The sequence below is a fragment of the Neofelis nebulosa genome, chromosome 6 (genome assembly GCF_028018385.1).
Source record: "Neofelis nebulosa isolate mNeoNeb1 chromosome 6, mNeoNeb1.pri, whole genome shotgun sequence".
NCBI classification, from domain to species: Eukaryota; Metazoa; Chordata; class Mammalia; order Carnivora; family Felidae; genus Neofelis; species Neofelis nebulosa.
Genome location: NC_080787.1, coordinates 85,249,578 through 85,257,829, shown reverse-complemented (window position 1 = coordinate 85,257,829; position 8,252 = coordinate 85,249,578).

The window sequence follows — 8,252 nt, the reverse complement described above, 5'->3', positions numbered from 1 at the left end:
GAATGGCCTATATAGAGGAGGTATGTGATCCCAATATAATTATCCCCAGTAGAATTAAACAAAAACAAAAAATAAACTAATAAAAACCACTGAACATTTTAGTTTTAAAACCAGTCGAATTATTTTAACTTGTTTATTTTAAATCTCCTAAATATTAGTCTCATGGATAGAGATTTGTTGCCTTTAACAGCATATAGCTTAGGAGGTTGTAAGGGCCAAATCCAGGTGTTGGGGCTGGTTGACCAAGAAGCAACATGTAATATGAAGAATTTGAAGTGAAACATTCTCCAAATTAAATGAAAAGAGGAATTTGGAAAATAACTTTTCTAATTAAGGACAGGGAAAACATTGGCCTCACTGCTAGGGAAGGATAGTTCTACTTTCAAGAGCTCTCTTTTCTTCCTTTTCAATGGGTAGAAAGACAGGAAAACTGAGGCAGAGGAGGAAGGAAGGTGACCCTCTATACTCTGCTAAGGGAGTAAGAATAAGAAAAGGCATACAAATTTAAGGTTTAGAACAAGCTTCTAGTGACCCTGGGATGTGTGCGCTCAAAAATAAAGACTCCTGGGGCACCTAGGTGGCTCAGCCAGTTAAGCATCTGACTTGGCTCAGGTCATGATCTCACGGTTCATGAGTTTGAGCCCTGCACTGGGCTCATTGCTGCCAGCACAGAGCCCATTTGGATCCCTCTGTCTCTCTCTCTCTCTGCCCCTCCCCTGTTCTCCCTCTCTCTCTCTCTCAAAAACAAATAAACATTTAAAAATAAATAAATATTCCTCAAATAGAAAGAAATTCAAGGAGTGATATAAGCAATGTTTGTGGAATGTGTTCAGGTTTTAGAGTACTTGTTCATGGCAGAAAAATCATTCGTCCATTTAATCTAATTATGAACAATTAAGGCACTTTTATTGCCAAATTTTTAATATGTGAGTAATATAGAATAAATATTACAGGCACAATTGTCAATAGAAATAAACAAAATGTTGAACTAAAATGCATGGCTATTTCATAATTACCATTGTGTTCGTTTGAGATTAGCTTGTAAATTTTGTCGTTTCCTAAAATGATCAGATAAGTGAAAGTAGTTATCCAAAGTTTAAGAAAAGATGTACATGTTTTGAGCACACATACCCGGCACTTATACACTTAGCACCTTGTACCTATTAACTTATTTAATCCTCTCAGTAAGTCTAGGAAATAGATCTTAGTATTATCCTCATTTTATAGATGAGGAAACAAAGAAGAGAAATATAAATTCAGAAAATTATATTGATTAATGTTTTCAGAAAAATAAGAAAGATGACTGTCATTTAGCTAACCAATAGAACATCTATAGCCCAGTCTGTGGAATAATAGTGCATAAGTTAAGAATTTTTGATTTAAACAATAATTGGTCATGTTTACAAAGAAAGCCATCAGGTAGGTAGTTATCACATTTAATGATTTTTTTTATTTTGAAAGTTTTGCACTTTGTTTGAAAAGAGAGCTTTAACTTTTATATTTAAAAAGACACTTTACTACAAAAGCCATTGCTTTTTATCTCACATTCAATCTTAGGCCTTGTCATTCAAGCTGAGGACTTCACTCCAGTCCTCATGGCTCACTTTGTCCTCAGTGTAGCCAAAGTATCTCAGAAGAAATAAATAGACTCTAGAATATGTGTCAAACTAAAAAGTTTCAAAATATTATAGCAAGTCAAATTTTAAAATACATTTATTCTCAAGAGAGCTCAGATAGGTAAATTTCATGCTCATAGGATGCTAATAAGATACATAGCAAAGTCCATGGAAAATAGCAAGTCAAGACATTTTGAAAGTAAAATGCAGAGAGAAAAGGTTGTCCAGGATATCCAGATTATATCTGGCATAGTGCTTTGTACATTTGAATCACTTAAATATTTATTGCATTAACTACATGCATGAATAAAGGAGAATGAGAGCCAAGTTCCCTTTTCTAGGAGAGGAAAGTACAAGTAAAAGTCAAAAGAAACTACTCTTCCTCACCAAAATATCTTTATTATGTCTGAAAAGCAGGATGCCCTAATGTCAACAGCAACCAAAACCACAACGAGCAAAAACGAGCGAAAGACCTGCTCATCTGGGAACCAGGCTTATATACCGCATGTAGAAATAACGATCAAGAGTTCTAGTTCTTGCTGTTGGAATTAGGTACATTGAGCACATAAGTGTTAATTGCTTCAATTACTGGTCAGCCTGGTTCTGATTATTTTTCTAGGATTGACTAAGAAAATCGCTTCTTTCTATTGCAAGCTTATGTACCATCCCATAAGTAATATTTCTGAGATGTATTGTAATCTAGGATGCTAACCTAGTCAAATAACAGGAGCCTTCACTTTCTAAAAGTACATTCTAACAGAAACTAAAAGAGTGTTACAACAACTCATTCAATTCTCCAAAGAAATAATCATAGATAGTTTGGGAAGTTTTTCAACTTTATGTGACTTACCCTGGACATGTACAATTATATTAGTTTTTTTATGATATTATGATTTGAAAGAACACTGTGTATGAGTAAAAGGATGGGGAAACGTGAATATTATGCCATTTACCTGTCTTCTTATGTATTTTTGTAGTCTTCAAATTTCCTTTATTGACTATATTTAAAGTTTACAATAAAACATGAATATATAAACTAGATGTATATCTAGATAGATACATTGATAGATCGATCTCAGAAGGAAAGAAATCTTTACTGGCTGGCATCTCTCCCAGAAGAGATTTTAGCTCCTGTACATAGCACTATCAGTACAAATCTTTCAATCACGTACTCACAAATTATGTGTATTCTTTACTGAAGTTGTTATATGTGGACTACCCAATATTATTATTAATATTGTAAAACTTACTTTAAACATAAATTAGAAAAATGACACAAAAATGAATATTAGTAGAAGTTAAAATGCTTTCTTCCTTCACCCAAATGGATCCATTATCTGGCCCACTACAGGGGGACACATACTCCACTTTGCATTCCCCTGCTTAGACTATAAAGTAAAAAAATAAAAAAAAAAAAAAAAATGAGAAAGTAAGATTATAAAAGAATGGATATGTTACTGTGACCTTAGAATATTCAACACAAAATTCATAATAACTGGAATATAGCATATATATACATGAAGTACATATATACATATATAACATACATAAAAATATTATATATATACACTTTAGAACTGACCTAGATTTTTAATTTGAAAATAAATTTACATACTTACCTGCTAACACATGAGGCCAGGTTGAAATTTTTATTTCAAATAAAAATTTGAAAATATTGCCCTGTCTGAAAACATGTTTTTACGTTTCAAGAGAAGAAACTGAGATGGCGTATAGCGTTATTGAAAATATGAGGTATGGTTTTGTTTGTTTATTTGTTTGTTTTTTCACAAATTCAGATTACTTGCCTACTGCCTGGGTTTTGAAATCGATGCCATTTACCCTTTTAATTTTATTCTTTCCATTTTTTTTAAATTTTTTTTTAACCTTTATTTATTTTTGAGACAGAGAGAGACAGAGCATGAACGGGGGAGGGTCAGAGAGAGAGGGAGACACAGAATCGGAAACAGGCTCCAGGCTCTGAGCAGTCAGCACAGAGCCTGACGCGGGGCCCGAACTCACGGACCACGAGATCATGACGTGAGCCGAAGACGGGCGCTTAACCGACTGAGCCACCCAGGCGCCCCATTATTCTTTCCATTTTATATTTCTCCAGTCTCTGCTCTTAGTTGCCTTCTTTAGTCTGTTAGTTTGAGGTTTTGATTTAGATGCCAACAAATTACAACTCATGAAGTGAACTCTGTCACACTCCGTTCCCTAGAGAAGTTAAGTTGCTTAAGGTTATATAGGTAACTAATAGTAAATATGGGATTAAGACTCAGGTTTTCTGGCTGTAAACACTGTGTCCTTTAGAATACTACCGGACTGGGGCTCCTGAGTGGCTCAGTTGGTTAAGCCTCCATCTTCAGCTCAGGTCATGATTTCGTGGTTCTTGGGTTCGAGCCCCGCCTCGGGCTCTGTGCTAACAGCTCAGAGCCTGGAGCCTGCTTTGGATTCTGTCTCCTTGTCTCTGCCCCTTCCCTGCTCACACTGTCTCTCTCTTTCAAAAATAAATAATCATTAAAAAAAATTTTTTAAGAATACTATAGGATTAAGTTTACTCATATCATTTGAGTTCTTTTAGAATGCACATATACATATATACAAAATGTATAACATTAACTCAGTGATTGAAAGTGGTCTCTGTAGATACTTTTTCAGAAACACAGTTATGATCTGGTTTATGTAAGCCAGTGTTGTTTTTTCTTTTGTTTGTTTGTTTGTTTGTTTTTTCACTATTCTTAGAGCCAGGAATTTTAAAAATAAGTCCTAATGCCAAGTTTCCTGGGACTGATTTTTCTTTTTTACTCTGAGGCTATACTGTGGAACATATTGAAGGATCGCATTTTGTTAAACTATTCACTCTGCTTTCTTCCTTCTATAATTATATCTGGTTTATTTCATTTAAGGATAGAAGTTTATTCTGAGAGGTCATGCATACATCTACCCCAAAATAAGATTTAAACCTTTCATCTTTAGTCAGGGTCAAAGCACAAAGCTTTAAGTAATATGAATTTTATTAAATGATGATTAATTTGAAAATACTTATTTTAAATCAAGAAGTGTTTTACAGAGAGAATATTAATGGCCATTAGTGTCACACATTTAAATGCTTTTATCTGAGTTAAAATTTTGCTAACCATAGCTTTACTGGTTTTGTGACTAAGAGATTGGAGCTAAAACTAATTATTTGACAAGCATAAAGAGAAGTTCAATGGGGCATTTAAGAGGAAAAGCAATGTAAACACAAGACAATTCTGTTACAAACTTTTATGAGTGCCATTTGTTAATTCATTCAAAAACCATTGTTGGTGGTGTTTTGTCTGCCTACCTAACTGTGGGGGGCCAGGCCCTGGTGCCAGGCTGAGACTGTGTCGAGCAATGTTCCCCGTTGACTCAGGCCAACCCGGTGGTTCCCCCTCCCATTCCTCCACTTTCAAGGGCATACGAAAGCCTTGTCAAGGCTGAGAAAGTTAATTCCTGAAGCCTGTGGTCTGCAGGTGTTGGCAGTAATGCTACCTCCCTTTTTCTACCCCGAGTCAGATAGACACAAACATGGGAACTGTGTTTTGCTAGCAATCTACCAACAAGGTCTTGTGGTCTGTTCAGAAAGTTCACAAGGTATACAGAACTAAATGTTTTGGCTGGCAGTGATCATGTGAAACCTGTTTATTCTTAGAATGACCTGATCCATAAGAGTCTTATATTATAAAAGATTGTGTACAGCAACAATAAAGCCATCACTTGGGCCATAAGCCCAGGGGACCCTCCTGTTCCCAAACTTTCTCTTCTCTCTTTTTTTCTTGCATTCCCCTACCCTCAGGACCCTGACCTCGGTGTTTGTCGCGCCGGCCGCGACACCTAACACTCAAAAGTGGGCTGGCCTCATGTGGTAGCAGGTAAGTATGTAAAACCAGAGCTGGAAGAAAATATAAATGCAGTAATGGAAGTGCAAAGAAGACAATGTTGTTTTCTTTAAGTCTTGACAAATGAGTTGGCATTTACCATGTGCAGTGCAGGAATGGACACCCAAGGTCTACAAAGGGCATATACGGGGCCACAAAAGAGTGAAGAAACTTTGGGTTCCAGATTTAGGGGGAATTTCAGAGCATCTGGAATGCAGGGATTAAGAATGGCAGTGTTGGGAGATGAGAATAGAGGACTTGTGTAGGGCCCACAAAGGAGTATGACTTTTATACTTACGGGTAAGAGGGATCCTGTGGAGGTGTGCATATGGTAAATTGTAGTTGGGTCTAAATTTATTCAGATTTGCTCAGATCTGTGGTGGAGGGAAGGACAAGAAAACAGCTTTTTCATTCCCTATGAATCTTCATTCTAGCTGATGACAAAAGAATAAAAACGTGCCAGTTAAGAATAATTTGGTTTCTTCTGGCTTAAAAATGCCACACTTTTGAACCAATTCAAAGTTTAAACTCCCTATAAGAGCTGATTCTCATCTTTAGAAGTCTCTTCTCTGCCTCCTCAGTTCTGGGTTTGCCCCTGGGAGCAAGACCCTGGAGCTTTTCAAGAAGGCAGGAAGACAGGTCTCTCGTTAGCATGCTTTCTTCTGAGTCCTTGCCAACCTCCATGAGATTATTGTACTGATGTGAACTGAAGTGTGGAAGCTTCTGGTCTTTTGGGGTACCATGCCACTGACTATCTCATCCCAACCTGCACTACACCTATTTTTACCTGTGCCCTCTAAACTTTCACATACCCCCACTGGGACAGATGGGAACTTCTTGGTCTCTTGCAACCACATTCTGACCATGGGTAACTGGGAAGACTCTACCAGTCTATTGGTCTCAATACTTTCCTCCAGCATCCCAGCCCAATGTTTGACAGGGGGATTCTTCATGAGACTTGCAGTCTCTCCAAGCATACTCAGGAAGGAAGGGCACTAGTTCCAGCTTTCCATCATTCCTCAAAATCTATGTGAGTTGTCCTAGAATTTTCACATCACATTAGTTGCAACCATAAGGTAGGAACTTGGACATTCATATCTCAGTTCCTGCCCCTCTCTTCTCTCCAGGTGGTTTTCCCAGCAGTGTGGTATGAAATGTAGAGTCAATATGCCAGTGTCAGAAGTTGACTTATCTTCTTTTTCTCAGTAAAACAGACTGGATAGTCATTCATTTAAGTGAATTATGAGGTTCAACTAACAGTAAGTAAAACAGCAATTGATGCCTATAAGAAGGTAAAATTTTATGATGCTATTTGGTCTGGCTGGACAAAAAGTGTGTAAAGGCTAGGGCACCTGAGTGGCTCAGTCCGTTAAGCATCTGACTCTTGATTTCAGTTTAGGTCATGATTTCATGGTTCATGGATTCGAGACCCACATCAGGCTCTATGCTGACAGCACAGATCCTGATTGAGATTCATTCTCTCTCTCTCTCTCTCTCTCTCTCTCTCTCTCTCTCTCTCCTTCCCTCTCTGTCTGCCCCTCCCCACCTCTCTATCTCTAAATAAATACATAAACTTTTTTTTAAAAAAGTGTGTAAAGGCCAAATCATTAAGAGATATTTCTGAATCAGGGCACCTAGGTGGCTCAGTTGGTTGAGCGTCCAACTTCAGCTCAGGTCATGACCTCACAGTTTGTGAGTTCAAGCCCTGCATTAGGCTCTGTGCTGATGGCTTGGAGCCTGGAGGCTGCTTCAGATTCTGTGTCTCCCTCTCTCTCTGCCCCTCCCCCACTCACATTCTGCCTTTCTCTGTCTCAAAAATAAAATAAACATTTAAAAAAAATTTCTTAAAGAGAGATTTCTGAATCTAGAAAACCCTCTCATCTCTCAACAAAGCCAAGTTTCAAACAAAAGAAGTCTCTTTTTCAAATGAAAAAGTCCAGTGATTTAAGAGCTCATAAATACTCTCCTAATTACAGGAAGATACTAGGAAGTATCTAGCTGGGAAGGGAATGGTAGCCTTAGATGGGATTTGTTAATAAAGCAACAGAGATGATGGGCCCAAACTAAGACATGCACAGCAGAGCTAAGGAGAAAGGCAAAATCTGATACTTAGAAGGTGGAATCAACAGGAATTGGTGACCAAACAGATGTAAAAATGCAAGGCAAAAGGCAAACTGAGGATTAGCTGAAGGTTTCTATTTTCAACAATCTTGTGTGTAACAATACCACCAGTCTTATTAATAAGGTACACAAAACTGATGGATGGATTGGGGAAAAAGAAGTAAGGTAGGTTTAAGTTAAGTGTGGTTATAGTTGAAGCTCTGGCACTTAAAATTAACCAATAAAAACATATGTTGCATGAATGAACAAGTGTATCGCAGAGATCTGAAACACATAGTCAACATACCAATGTGAAAGTTGGCTTCTCTCTCTGCTCCAAGTAAAACAGAATGCAAACCTTTCATTTAAGTGAATTATGGGGCTACTCTAAAGTGAAACAGCAATCTATGTCTATAAAAAAAGCAACAAAATATATGCAGACATTTCCAAAAGCTAGAACATGGACTATTAAATGCAAATTACTTTGCCTTTTCTATTGCATCCTAACATTTACTTAAGAAATGCTTCATAGAGAGTTATCAAAAATAAAACTAAATAATAGGCTTTCTTTTCCTCTATCGTTCATATTAATAATTCACCCAAAAGGCCTAAAAACCCAAATCATTATAATTTA